The sequence below is a fragment of the Mustela nivalis genome (assembly GCF_964662115.1).
Source record: "Mustela nivalis genome assembly, chromosome: 1".
NCBI lineage: Eukaryota > Metazoa > Chordata > Mammalia > Carnivora > Mustelidae > Mustela > Mustela nivalis.
In genome coordinates this window covers 38,614,991-38,631,340 of record NC_139020.1, presented here as the reverse complement: position 1 = coordinate 38,631,340, position 16,350 = coordinate 38,614,991, and positions in this window count along the sequence as shown.

The window sequence follows — 16,350 nt, the reverse complement described above, 5'->3', positions numbered from 1 at the left end:
GAGATAATGTGTACAAGTAGCTAATGCAGTTCGTAGTCTATGGGCAGAAAGATGCCATTATTTCTTGTACAAATCAAGATCTATTTGAAAGTCAAAGAGACTGGGACAAAAAGAATCATTCACTGTTTAGCACTGGCCCAATGCACAGGATACCAATAAAAGTTAGACAAGATTCTTTGTGGCCTATTCCTAGAGAAGTACGATGTGGTTCCAGTATGTAACAATACCATTAAAAACAAGCATATTTTATGGCTCTTTATCCCATACCCTGCCCATGTCATAATTTTTAAATTTTATAGCATTAAATAAACATGAAATAAAAATGAATTCTCAGCTAGACTTTCTATCATTTTGAAGATTGTTATATTTGCTGATAAATCTGGCCTTCTTGAACATTTAAACAAATATGTAGGTTGGCTCCACAGGTATGTAGGACACAATATATCCCTGGAGATTCCACTAAGAAAAACAGCTTCCATTTCACGTCTGTTTAAGTATGTGTTACATTGAGAAGGATGCCATGTGAGATGCTTACAGAAGCTCTGATTTTCATAGGCAGATGGGCTGGTGATTGAAACATGATATATATTAAAAATGATGATAGTTACTTGGTTATATCTTGCATTAAGTGACATCTTAGCTTACACTCTACTATTTAAGCACTAACTACTCTTCAGAGAATTTATACCTATCTTTAAAAATGACATCAACCAGAAGCCGAGAGATCAGCCTGGATTATCCCAACCTTATACTTATTTATTTATTTATTTATTTAAAGATTTTATTTATTTATTTGACACGCAGAGATCACAAGTAGGCAGAGAGGCAGGCAGAGAGAGAGAGGGAGAAGCGGGCTCCCCGCTGAGCAGGGAGCCCAATACGGGGCTCGATCTTAGGACCCTGGGATCATGACCCGAGCTGAAGGCAGAGGCTTTAACCCACTGAGCCTCCCAGGTGCCCCACAACCTTATATTTAAAATAGAAATAACTTTTCCATAGGAGGAGAATGTGACCAAATTTAATTATTCTTCAAAAGTATGCTATTCTTCTTCTTTTAATGTTCTTTAACTATCACACCACACCTTTATCTATGTGCAAGACATGTGTCTATGGATCCTCCTGTGTATGTGTTCAGGCAGTACTGACTGAGTGAGCTAGGCTCTGACTCCCATGGACTCAGGGTGGATAATAAACTTTATTATCTGCATTTTATGTATATTCACCTTCACAAATCAAGACTATAGACATAGAATAAGTGGATATGATGCACAATCATGGAATTTATATTTAAAATGTTTTTTTAAATCTCAGTTCATATATATATACATATACATATATAATGAATATATTCATATATAAATGTATAGTGAATATAATATATAACACATAAATGTATACATTATGTATTATACATTATATATTATATATGCATTATAAGCATATATTATATATAATTCATATATGTGTGCATATAAATGTATTTGTTATAAGTAAATATATGTATATATTATTATCTTATGCTAAATTATTTTAGTGACTTAGATTTTCAAAGAAAATTACAAATGGCTCTAAGCACATTTAAAGAAAGAAACTCTCCTAAACTATATCAAACAGCTCTTGATTGGTTCTCATTAAAAATGTAAGACTGCCTTCAGAACTCTATTATCTAAAGACAATGGATAATGTCTGGGGATAGATCACTGATATTTAAGAATGTTTAAAGGTATTAGATGGTACCATTGTAGGTGTGCTCTGATCCTGTGCTTTTAAGGGTGATGACATCAGTCATAATCATAGCTCAGGAAATGTCCTGTTCACATGGGTACTGACCATCAAAATTTCCATTTATTAGCCTGGCCAAGGTATGAAAAGAAGGTAGGACTTGTCTCTCCCTCTGTACAATGTGGCAGACAAGGTTTAAGAAGTGTTCCAAATATGAATGTTTTCCTCTAAAAGGATGAGTTGAAGAAGGGAGAAAGAGGAATAAAAAAAAAAAAAAAAACTACATATAGTTTGGAAATAGTTAATCCATACTAAGCTAAATATTTGACAATTTAATTTTTTGAGCTAAAAGGCAACTGCTATTTCAGTTTCACTGTGAGTCTGTAATGCTGCAACCCAATTCAGATCCCACATCTGGATTCTAACTTTAGATCACACATCCCAAATCTTTCATTCACCACAAGCGAAACTACCAGGTAGATTGGCTGGAATGAATGAATAACTAAATCTCTTGGATATCATAACTAAAATTAACATATATTCTATTATTTGAATCAAAGGTAGATCAAACTCCAAAATATGTTATAATTTTAGTTTTATAAACCTCTTATGAAGGAAAAGCTTAGTTTCTACATGTAGTAAAATCTCAATAGCTTGTAATTGATACCATATTGTTAAAATCACTTGTGACAGAATAACACTAAGTAAAGGATGACATTATATGAATAGCAGTAAAAGTAATGAAACTAAATAACTTCGGGAAATATCACATTAATGATATGAATAACAATGAACAAGGCAAATATAATTTATTATTTGAATTCTTAATGATACTGAAGCTTTATTGTTTTCCTGTCATTTATAAATAATAAATTTAATTTATTAAATTAAATTTATATAGTAGTTTTCCCCTTATCCATGGAGGATATGTTCCAAGACCCCCAGTGGATGCTTGAAATTGTGGATAGTACCAAATATAAATTATACATATGTTATGTATATATATGATAACTTTTAATTAATATTAAGGATGTCTTTTTTCAAGTAAAGGACAATAAAGCAATCTCTTCTAAAGTACATTGTAAAATAATACTTAAGATATCTGTTATTTTGGTTGCAGTTTATTGGCATTTTCCCTGGGTAAATTTTTCAGGGTGGTGGAATGAAAAACAAAACAGAACAGAATTGGAGAAAATAATCCTAAAACCATTAAGTACACAATATATTTCAGGTACCTATATAAGTTCTTTCCTTTGGTCCTTGTAAATAGTCTATAATATAGATACTATTATTATTTTTCTCATTTGTCAATGAGAAAACCAACTCCAGATAGTTAAATGATTGCCCAAAGTCACAGAGTGAAGAAGTGATTGAGATTAGAAGTGTGGATGGTCAAAGTTGACAGAGAACTCTAAAAATATAATTCTGACTCTGGTTCCAGAGTTTGTTTTTTAACCATTCTGCTATTTTTATTGTAACCAGAGTATCTTATAATTATTTGTACTATCCTTCTGTCAATACCATTCTTCAGCATCCATTTTTTGTTCAAATGGAAACTATCATAAGAGGACTCCTTTTCTACTGTGCATATATGAATAGACCTAAGTCAAGCTCTCTATAGGTAACTGTCTTTAAAACTGAAATCCTTGAAAGTTATGGAATTTATTGAGGACAGTATAATCATAATTGAAGAAAGTATAAGTATAAAACCTTGACATGTGTGCAAGGCTCTCTGAAGTAAAAAATACCATTGACATTGTGCACTCAGTCAATAATTTGAGTTAAATGAGATTCTCTCATACTGTTTAAAAAATGTGCTATAAAGCTGAACTACTTAAAAGATTTTTAAAATTGTTCTCCTACCCACTTAAGCCTCCTAAAATTGTTTGATGTTTATATTCAATTAATATTAATATTTAAATATTTTTAAAACATTTTTAAAGTAGATTAAGGGAGTCTATTAGCCTAAGTATCCTACATCCCTTTCTTGATAATGAGATAAATTGAATTCAAACAAGTAAGTGTAAAAATATTTCATCCTGATATTTAATAGACTTTAATCACTTAGAACCATTTTGAAGTAAACTGATAGCTGGCTTCTTTGTTTATTTTTTTTAATTCAAGTATAGTTATACACTGTTATAGTAGTTTCAGGTGTACAACATGTGAGTCAACAAATAATTTATGCTATGCTCACAGGTATAGCTACCATTCATGACCATACAACACTATCAAAGTACCATTGACTATATTCCCTATGGTGTAGTTTTCTCTTCATGATTTATTCGTTTCATAACTGGAAGCCTGTACCTTCCTCTCTCCTTAGTCCATTTTTCCTATCTTCCCATACCCTTCCTCTCTGGCAACCATTAGTTTGTTCTCTGTAGTGGCAGGTTTGTTTCTGCTTTTGTTGTTGTTGTTGTTTTGTTTTTTAGATTCCACATATAAGTAAAACCATATGACACCTGTCTTTATCTGCTTGACTTATTTCACTTAGCTTAATAACATCTAGGTCCATCTATGTTCTTGCAAATGGCAAGATCTTATTTTTTATGGCCGAGTAATATTCCATGGTATGTATGTATACACACACACATATATAAATACCATATCTATTTTTTTCATCTGTTGATGAACTTTTAGGTTGCTTCAGTATATTAGCTATTGTAAATGATGCCACAATAACAACGGGGGAGCATATAACTTTTCAAATTAGTGTTTCTATTTTGAATAAGATAGTTGACCTTTGAATGAGGGAAAAATCTCGCAAATACATAATTTTTAGAACAGCCCAATTCATCACCAAAATCCAAATATATAACAAAGATTATCTTGATATGTGTGGACGTTACTGATGGAAATCAATCTCTTCAGCTCTTCTAATAGAGAGATAGAAATAGAGATAGAGAAAAAGGAATGTGTGCCTTTCTTTTTTTTTGGTAAAAGTTTATCAAAATGGGATTTAATGGAGGTTCTTTGCCCTGTTTCAGTTTTTCCTATCAGTGTAGTATGTATAATTTTTTGTGTCATATAGTCCATTAAAGACAAAAAATATGCTTTAATAATAGGAAATATTCTTTTTTGTACAAATAAAAATATCCTTACAATGCTCTGTGATTAGCTCAGCTCTCTATAAATTAAAATATTCTGATTTGTCTCATACCATCAGTTCTTATATATTGCTAAAATTAGCCAAAATAATTTAAGTCTATTAAATTGTTTTAAAAAACTATTAGTGAATTCTTCCATGTAAATAAGTACTTAATATTCTTACACCCTATTGAATATCTAAATTACATTTGCAAGAAAAAAAATGTAAAAACACTTGCCTTGTCTGTAAAACATACTTGAAATCTTATAAGCCTATGATTTAACTAACTTCAAATTTTATTTCAAAGACTTTTAAAGTCTTGGAGCCAAAATAGTTATTTTGTTTGTGCTACACTGTTATTCAGCCAGCACTACATCAGTTTCTATCTTGACATGGTATTCAAAGTTTACTTTGGAAATATAATAAATGTCTCTTAAAATATGCCTTATTCCTTTATATAATCATATATCATGAAAAGCAAATCATGTATGCCAGAACAAAATAGATTAATAAAAAAAATTGGTTATGGCATGATGAGCTAAAATAGCATCTTAAGGCAAATATTAGTGTTGTTCATCATTATTAAAGAAGTATCATCTTCATAAATTATTTCTTATAAATGTTTGATGCTTTCTCATTTTAAAGGGAAGTCTGAGAAAAAGATGTTTCCTTCTTATTTTAAAAGCAAAGTTAATTTATATACTATCAATTTTTCTAAATTTAGCACTGCTTTGTTATAATCTTTTGAATGTTTCCTTCCCTGTTTCTCAGAATTCATGCATCTTAATTTGTTTCTTTTCTGTACCCATGAATAATGCAAATGATAGTCCCCCTTTATCTTCAAATATTTAGAAAATTCTAAATGCGAGTCAATACATATGATGTAAACTTTTGAAAAATTCCACACAAATGATTTTCTGAAGCCATGTTTTTAATCTTGCCAAAAGAAGGGATTTAAAAACAAAACAAAAACAAGCACAGCAGACACTTAAACACCTGTTTTTGAAATGGAAGTCTCATCATCCATGTAGCTATAATTCATGTAACATCACTTACTCCTGTGAACAGAAATGCCTTCATTTAGCTGCCACCTCATATGCAGTGTTAGAGGTATGAAGCTTTTCAGTTTACAATTTTCTTGGTTCCCTATGTTTCTACAGTGCCTTTTAAGAGTCCCAAGGAGAGAATTCTACTAAGTCAGTGTTCACTGCAATGACAGAAAAGGTAGGGATTTAAAAAGGTAATATGTATTTCCATAGTTAATATTCTCAGGCATGCCCCAGCTAATGCAAAATGCTGATGAGTTTCCAATCATGTGGAATTAATTTCTGGAGAGAGGCTAGGGAGTGACATCAGGTTTCATGAGAAAATCAGCTAAAAAATGAAAGACCATACAAGAAAACTTTTCCTCAATTTAGCACTGCAATGGCCTTTGATCATCACTTACAGCTCTGCTCATGCAAGGAAAGTAATACATCCAGAAATGAAGTTATTAATACAGTGAGTGAGATGAATCACTCAAAGATAAGCAGTGTATGAGGTTATTGCACCTTCCTGTTCTAAGCTTGGGTTTTCATCATGGGTAATAATGATGGTAATTTAATTATTAGTTTATTGATAATTATCAGATATGGAAAAATCCCACTAAAGAAGGATTTTTCCTATTATATGGATATTCTTTATCTTCCTCAAAATGACCATTCTTCTTAGGTAAGGGATAATAATGTTCATACATATCCTCAAAGGAATATAGAAGTGTAAACTTTAGGAATTAGAGTTATAATGTTTTATCATTTCAGAAATTTAACATAATATAGTTTCTGGATTTTATACATAACCATTTGTTGTTGGAAGACATTACTCAAAGAATATTGGTTTTCTTGTGATGTTTCAACTTGTCAGTATTTAATTTTTGCTATTATATGTAAAGGAAAAGAAAATTAATTCCCTCATAAATAAAAGAGATTTTATAAATGAAAGGGATTTTTAGTCTTGGGGAAATTTTTTAATAAAAAAATCAATTTTGAAAATAGATACTTATATTTAATTTGAGTTTTAGATAGAACCCCTCTCAAATAATTTTTCTGTGTTGAACTTTAAATATGTTAAAGCTTTATAACTAAGTAACAATAGGATTTTAGTTGGTATCATATAGTTATATAACCTTTTCAGATTGGCTTCTTTCACTTAGTGATATGCATTTAAGTTTCCACAAAACGTTCTGGCTTGATAACTCATTTCTTTTTAATGCTGAATAATATTCCATTGTATGTACAGAGAGTTTATTTATCCATTCACTTACTAAGGGAAATCTTGGTTGCTGTCATGATTTAACAATTATGAATAAAGCATCTATAGACATTCATGTGCAGGTTCTTGTGTGGACATAAATTTTCAGCTCCTCAGGGTAAATACCAAAGACCACAATTGCTGAACCACACAGTAAGAGTATGCTTCACTCTGGAGGAAACTGCCAAACTGTTTTCCAAAGTGCCTTACCACTTTGCGTTCCCACAAGCAATGGACAAGAGTTCCTGTCTTTACACATCCTTACCGGCATTTGGTGTTGTCAGTGTTCTGGATTTGCGCCATCTTAACAAGTGTGTATTAGTATTTTCTTGTTGTTTTAATATGCGTTTCCCTGATGCTATATGGTGTGGGATCTCTTTTCTTTTCTTTTCTTTTCTTTTTTTTTTTAAGATTTTATTTATTTGACAGAGATCACAAGCAGGCAGAGAAGCAGGTAGAGAGAGAGAGATCGAAGCAGGCTCCCCGCTGAGCAGAGAGCCTGATGCGGGGCTCGATCCCAGGATTCTGAGATCATGACCTGAGCAGAAGGCAGAGGCTTTAACCCACTGAGCCACCCAGGTGCCGGGATCTCTTTTCATTAGCTTATTTGCCATCTGTAAATCTTTGTTGAAGTGTCTCTTAAGGTCCTTTGCCCATTTTTTATTTGGGTTGTTTTCTTATAGTTGAGTCTTAAGAGTTTTTAGTATCTATTAGAAAAGAATCCTTTATCAGCTGCATCTTCAACAAGGGTTTTCTTTCAGTCTATGACTTTGTCTTCCCATTCTCTTGTCTTTCACAGAGCAGACATTTTTAATTTTAGTGAAGTCTAGCTTGTTAATGATTTCTTTCATGAACATTGCTTTTGGTATTGTATCTAAAAAATTAACATCATCATACCCAAAATCATCTAAGTTTTCTCCTGTGCTGTCTTCTAGGAGTTTCCTAGCTTTACATTTTACATTGAGGTATATAATCCATTTTGAGCAACATTTATTTTTCATACATATGAAAATCAAGCTTCACATAGTGACAACACCTTAAAGTAATTACAAGAAACTAAAAAATTATGAATGTTTACTTTAAAAAACAATGATATAATGACTAATTTTGTATAAATATGTATAGTATCCATTTCCAAAAAGAGGATTCTAGCAAGATTTACCTATATTACAGAGACAGAAATCCTGGTAAAATAGTGTAGCTTAACAAAAAAGTAAGTCTTCAATACTAATATCTAAAAAATCAGGAAAATCTTTTCGATCTTACACATTCAATGGTACATGTAAAGTTGTAATTTGACATTTCATGCTGTAGCAATTAACTTTAGCTTCCTTTTAGATATAAAATTGAGTAAATACTGAACAAAAAATTAGGAGTAACTTTTGGCACTTGTTTACTCAAAAGGTTGTGTTCAACAAGAATTATTTAAGGATAAAATCAATTCAGCAAAGTACATTTCTTAGTATATATCATCTTCTAGAGGCTCTAGTTGTAAGTCCATCCACTCATTGTGAAACTATTACCTCTCTTCTTGAAATTCTTCATCTGAGAGCATTCGTAATATCTATAAACGATCAGAGTAATAAATAAAGGCAGTGTAACCCTGACAATTTAAATCTAAAAACCCATTTCCTATAGAAAAGAACTATAATCTCTATCAAATGATTAGTTTGCAAACTACCTCATACTATTTGAGAAGGAAATCTTCAGAATTGTTGGCTATAGCTATTTTGAAAACTCTATAACTTCTTTGAAAATTTTCCCAGCAGGAAACAGATTTATCTTTACCATCTTTGAAAAATGAAAAGGCTAAAAGGTAAACGTACTATTTCTTATGTACATGAAGTTATTAAATGTCAAAGTGAAAGCAATTCAAATAGCAAAAATAATTCCACTTCCTCTTTCCCCATCGTCATATACTATATTTACATGCACAATTATATAACACTTATTCTTATGAGAGAAAACATTTTTATAAAGCAACAGTAGCTACAATATTTCAGGAAGGAGGCACAAGGACTGGTCAAAGTGAACTTTGGGAAGGAGATGGTGTGTCTGGAGCCTCATATTTAATTAAAAGAAATGATGAAGCTCTTTAATAATCCCACAACACCTTTTATAATTAATTATCAATTTCTGCAGCTTTGTCCCAACAGCCCGCATTTCACATAATTTTTGTGGAATGTTATAAACATAACCAATAAGCTGTTCTAAGTTTTGACATTATTTATTTTTTAATTTATAAGAAAATGCTATAAATATATTTTAGTATTTAAATATATGTAATGTATGTACATTAAATATTTTGTGATGATGAAGAATCCATTTTTCTAATATGTTCTATTTTTATTAACTCTATGTGAAAAATTGCTCATTTTTTAAAAAAGGATTTTATTTATCTATTTGAGCTAGCATGAATGGGTGCAGAGGGGCAGCGGAAGAAAGAGAGAGACAGAAAGAGAATCTCAAGCAGACTCCCCACTGTGCAAGGAGCCTGACATGGGGCTCTGTTCCAGGACCCTGAGATAATGACCTGAGCCAAAGGCAAGCACTTAACATACTGAGCTACCCAGGCACCCCCCCAAAATTGATCAATTCTTGACTGTAGACTTTTAGGAAAATAATAGCAAACTAAGAAACATTCAGAAAAAGGTATTCAGAATAAAATACTTTGTGATTATGTCATATGAGAAATTATGGAGTAAAAACCACCAACACTTTCCAAGATACAGAAAAAGAAATAATAGGTAGAAATTAAAAGGAGACTTTTTTTTTTTTCAGATAATATATAGACAAACTTTTTTTTTTTTTTTTTTTAGGAAATTTAAATTCAATTGTTTAAGATAGAGTGTATTAGTTTTAGAGGTAAAGTTCAGTGATTTGTTAGATGTATATAGCACCTAGTGCCCATTACTTCACATAGCTTCCTTAATGCCCATCACCCAGTTACCCTTCCCCCCGCCCCCTCCAGCAATGCTCAGTTTGTTTCTTATGGTTGAGTCCCTTATGGTTTGTCTTCCTCTTTGATCATATCCTGTTTTATTTTTCCCTCCTTTTTTCCATGCTCCTCTATTTTGTTTCTTGGGTTCCACATGAGGGTAATCATATGTTAATTGTCTCTCTGGTTGACTTATTTCACTTAACATAATACCCTTTAGTTCAATCCATGTTGTTGCAATTGGCAAGATTTCATGTTTTTTTGTTGTTTTTTTGACGGCTGAGTAATATTCCATTCTCTCTCTCTCTCTCTCTCTCTCTCTATATATATATATATGTATACACACACACACACACACACACCACATTTTTACCCATTCAATAGATAAACTTTTAAAAAGTTGTACCATCCTACTAATATCATCAAAAACTTTTACACAACCCACTGATAAAAGTGTTTGTGCATGAGCTAGATAACAATTTGTTAGAAATGGTGTAAGATTGATGCACTAACTAAAGGTTGCATTAGGTGACCTCTGGGATTCTTCAAAATGCTAAGATTAGATCAATTTGTTTACATATATTTTAAAGATAATTTTTGGAGTTTCATTAATGTATCTAAAACTGAAACACAAAATTCAGACAAGTATTAATGGGATATTAAGTCATTTCCATAGCGTCTTTAAGTCACATGTTTTTTAGGTTTATATTTAATTAAAAATTACAGGCCATTTTTGGCTTTTAAACCTGCTCTTCCATCAGAAAACGCTTAGAAAAAAGTAAGATTATTCACTTCTCTTGTTAAATGTTCAGCGTCAGTTAAACTTGTCATACCACTAGCCACCTGCTCCCAAAGTTCTAATTCTAGAGACATATTTCATTTGCATACTTTTTCACTTTGAGAACAGTTTATAGTAATACTTTTACATTTAGATAAGCTCAAAGATCATTCCAATTTAAAATAGATTTATAATTTATACATAGAAACACAGTTTTTTTCACATCCTTTTATTAGGGTGATGTTCAAAAAAAACCCAATTCTTTATTGTGAATGGAGGAATTTGCAATTTTTGTTATTTTTTTACAACTTTGACTTGTATTCACACCAATGAGTTTACGTTGTGCCTAATGTGATATGTTCACTTGAATAGTTGTCAATGTTTTATATGCAAGAGAAGAGTGTGAACATCTCCGTAATAATATTTTTAAGAGATTAGAGAAAGACACGAACTCTGAATCTATAAGGTTTCAAGAAGATTGTATTGAAAATGTTATTCAATTTAAAATACATGTATTAATTTTCTGGCAGTTTAGCTGTTGGTGGATTGCAAAATAACTAGAATAAAAAGAATAAAAAATAATATAATTCAAAAAGAAAATTATTAGTTCCACAAAGATAGGCAGAATTCAAAATCTGGATTTGAGTACAGAAATACCTTTTGTGGCGGTAATGTTGAAAGATGCCAGGTGTAGCAAAACTTTGGTCTTATAAACCTTAAAAGGCATCACTGAGATGGTTCTAGTTGAATGAGCTCTGATTTGACATTCAAGAGGCAATCTACCAAGTAATGACTATGTGAATTTTGCTGGGACAATAACTTCACATGCTTGTGCTTTTTTTTTTTCCTCTTCAACATAAAAAAAATTTGATCACTGTTACTGGCAATTAGAACAAAAGCTTGAGATCTTCCAAGTTATTAAGTTTTTAGTATAACTAAGTTGTTAACTTTTTAGTATAATTAAAAAAAATCTTGATGTTTATGGAAAACCAGATTTAAAAAGAGAAAACTATAAGAAAAAATGATACACTATAAGAGTAATTTAAAATAATTCCTTTAGTACGCTCTATATGTGATCTAAAATGTAGTTATATGTTAGCACTGAAGTAAGAAAGTCTCTTTTTTCATCAGGTTTGAAATTGATTTGTAAAGAATTTGGAAATGAAAGAAGAAAAACTGCATCCAGCCAGATTAAATTTTTCAAAAGTCACAAAAGGCTTTTAAATGTATTAAAAGTTTGACTATTAAGTTAGGAATATGGAAAATATTTCTTCCTTTCAGGAAATGCATAATTTAGCTGGAAAGACAAACTGTATGGGTCTAAGTTAAATATTATTCAGTTAGAGGCAATCTAGACATTTGAATTCAGAAAAAAGTAGGTATTCTGTGGTATCATTTAGTTTAGAAAGAGGGTATAATTGCTGCAAAATATAGTGTTTTATATTTAAATAAATGTTTTTGGCTATCCATCTATCTTTACTATTTTCAGAACTATCTTCACTCTTCTGGTTAATTTGTAATAGGGAACAGAACACATTTTTTTTTAATAAGTTAAGAACTTATGGTATTACTGCACACCTAATTCTTTTTGTTTTCAGAGCATTAAAATAACACTAACTTAGTCAACAGCTATTCTTAAAGTGCCAAATGTTTTTCATACTCAGTGTTTTGGAATTTGGGTCATTCAAGTTATTTCACATATACATCACCAATTGTTTGACCAGTAGAGGGAGCCATTCTCTACAGTCTAAAGTCAAACCAATAGTGGATGCTCATGAAAGTAATTGCTGCAGAATCCTAAAGTCAATTACAGTCCCTTTTTAAATTAATATAATATAATTAATTAATTAATTGATTAAGAACTGCCTAAATCAGTTTGACTTCTTTTTATGTTTTAAAACAAATTAAAAATCAAATTTTTTTGTAATTCCTTTTGTTGTTGTTCTTCACTAAGAAATGCATCCTATTTTTAATCTTGCCTCAAATTTATGAAATGCCAATGATACTAAAAAATATGTGAACACAGCTATCATACCAGTATTTGCTCCTTTTCATATTATTATTATTATTATTTTTTAATCTCCTTAACCATGTTGTTTAGAAGAAAAAGAAGTTCAGACTATACTAACATTAAGGGGCAGATTTCTTTTCATAGCCCCCATACACATTATGTGGTCAAATGAAAAGCTATGTTCTAGCTATCTCCCAAAGATCTATGGCTTGTCTTATTGGTGACTCTGAGAGTATATTGGAAATTCTCTTTTGATAGAGTGTAATGTGTTTAATAAATTGTTTCTTTAAACAATGGAAATAAAACTAGAAAGTACCTGTTTGTCTAGATGTTGACCCACTAATAACATTAATGTGGTATGTAACATTCACATATAGCAGCACTTGGGTAGCTCACTTGGTTAAGTGTCTGTCTTTGGCTCAGAGCATGATCTTGGGATCATGGGATCCAGCTCCCCCCCCACAAGCTCCCTGCTCAATGGGGGGGTCTGCTCTTCCCTCTCCCTCTGTCCCTCCCTCTGCTCCTGCACTCAAACATGCTCTCTCTCTCTCTCTCTCACACACACACACACACACACAAATAAGTAAAGCAAATCTTAAAAAAAAAAGTTCATATATTTATTTAAATGATATTCAAAAATAATCACATGGCGACACCGAACATGAGCCACATCATTTTGCATAACAAAATGACAGAAATTTAAAATAAGTTCATAACTGAAAGACTCCACACTCATACTCCAAAAGTTCAGTTTACTTCTCCTAATGCTGTATGAATTAATGCCTGAATTCATCAGAGAACAGTATCTTGTGACTCTTTCCATTTAAAAGATATTTTGTTAGAGATTGCAAAGGATTCCTCACTTCTTCACATCCTTACTATTATCCTTACTATTTAACACGGTTCAGACATTCCTGTAGTTGCGATAGCTACATGAACAGGGCCCTTGTTTGGATCAAACTTCACAGTCTAGATTAATCGTTCAGCAAATAAGCAATAATTCCTACTTATGTCAGGCACTATGCTAGTAGAGATAATCACTTGATACAGCACCTGCCAAAAGAGGCCTCCACAACTTCACCTTTAATGTGGTTTATGCAGCAAGACACCAGCAGTTAGTGTTTCCTGGGGAGGGAAGAGTCTATACGGTTGCCACTTAAAGTGTGTTCCACCATCCATTCGCACTAGCTTCCCTTGGGAGCTTGTTAGAGCTCCCGACTCAGGCCCTATCCCTGAGCTAGGAAGCCAGAATCTGCATTTTAATAGGATCCACAGGTTAAATTCTGAGAAACACAGGTGCAGACCACCTCTTTGCAGAGATTTCTCCAGGACACAGGAGACCCCTAGACTTCTAGTGTCTCTAGTGTTAATAAATATTTGTGATTTGAAACTGGATAGTTTGAAAAGCTGCAAGAAACTTTTCTAGTTCTTAGACGTCCTAGTAGCGCCTAGAAACTTTATTGTCAATCATGACTTGAGGGTGTGACAGAGGGTTTGTGGAGGCTTCCAGGATGAGTTTGATTCTAAAAGCACTGAATAGTTATTTGCTAGTTATCTTTTTTGGCAGAAAAACCGTTTATTAAAAATACATTCGCAAGTACCATCTACATTGGTTTTGTGCTTTTTTTCTGTATACCCGTAAAGCATTCCAATTTAAAGAATAACTGTAACATAAGCAGTTTTTATAATTTTGATATAATACAAAGTGAAAATATACTGGTAAGGTGAAGAGACTTCATGTCACCATTGAAAAAAACCCAATACATAAGTGTTGACATAACAAAGTGACAAGTTAAATGTCACTAGCTGCTCCTTATGAAGGGAGGAGGAGGTTCAGCTTGTGAATGCTGTGATTACTTGTTATCCCCAAACCTGCCCGCGTATCTCAGATGACAGGGTAATCATCCCCATGTTCAGCAATTTCTGGTGCTCTGTTTATACTTGGCCAAATTATATCTTCAATGTCGCAAGCCATCTTACCTTTATTCTGATATAAAATGAATAGACGGAAGAGTAAAATCACGATGCAGAAATAGCAAAGAGAATGGAAGCTTATGCCTCTGGATAGAGCTGACTTTGTGTCCCTTGCGAGGTGAGTGATCATCTTAACCAGTGCACTTCTGTCCTTAATGGAATCATGTTTCATTGTGGCAGAGAAGTAGGCGAGTGGGTGGTGAGATGTAGGAGGAAGGTAGAAGTTCCATTGTTTAAAGCATCCCGCGGTTAAATACTCCTCTGTGTCGTGTGTGTGTATGTGTGTGTACCCAAAACTAACGTTCCCTCTTTCCTTGTCTGTGATCACAATTCATAATCTCCAGGGAAACTGTGTCATTGAAGAGATGGAAGAATCACATTTATTTATCTATTTATCTATCTATCTATCTATTTATTTATTTATTTGAAAGATGGAGTCCGAGTCACGTGAGGGGCAGAAAGAGAAGCAGACTGCCCACTGAGCAGGGAGCCGACTGGGGCTTGATGCCAGGACTCCAGGATTATGACCTGAGCCCAAATGCAGACATCAAGCCAACTGAACCAGCCAAGCACCCCCATTCACTTTTAATGTGAGGAAAGTGAGGTTGAGTGAGGCTAGGAAACTTGCTTTTAGTTAGTTTGCAGCAGGACTCATAGTTAAATCAAAGGTTTATCATGGCCCAGCTTTCTCCCACACTTTCCTCAAAGGCTGCATTAAAAAATACATTGAAAAAAAATACATTAAAAAAATACGGATTTTGTTTTGCCTTTGAGGCACCCTTTTCACATAACTTTGTAATTGGAAAGATAGGGAAAATGTACCATCCGTTAAGCATGTTGGGCATTTAGACTCATTTGATTGAATAAAGTTTTTAAGTGTCTACCATATTCATGGCTATTTTAAGTGGTAAGATACATAGAAGGGAAAGATGTCTCCGCTACTCTCACTGAGCTGTTATATATGCGAAGGCTAAGGGTTGTCACCAGGCTGCACGAACCGGCCAATTCTCTCTAGCAGGAGGTTACAGCAGCCTGTCATAAGCCTCAGTGGGACAATGCACCTCTCTCCCTTATCCTTCACATCTCTACCTAGAGGGCTGTACACACCCCTAGGAATAGCACATTCTCTGAGCACATAAACAGGTCTACCTGACTTAAATGTGGTTCCCTGCAAAATAGCAGACCTAAGTCCCTTGTCAACTTGAGAATCTGCTGGAATTTGAGAGGAACAGACCACCAAACTATTGAAATTCTGAGCAAAGTATGGTGTTGCTGAAATTTCATCATAAAACAGACTATTTCATCAAACATGACCATCACTATATACAATTCATTTTGCCAAGCATTGTGCTTTGCAAAGTTTTTAAAAACCGACTTCAGCAGTTTAAGGTGTATTATTTTTTTCTGATAAAATTTGGTTTAAAAACGCAAATTAAAAAAAAAAAAAAAAAAAAAAAACCAGACCTCAATGCTGGGATCTTTGATCTCATCTCTTCTCTATGTTGGTAAGATGAACAGTAGCAAGCCCCCGCTCCACAAATACACAC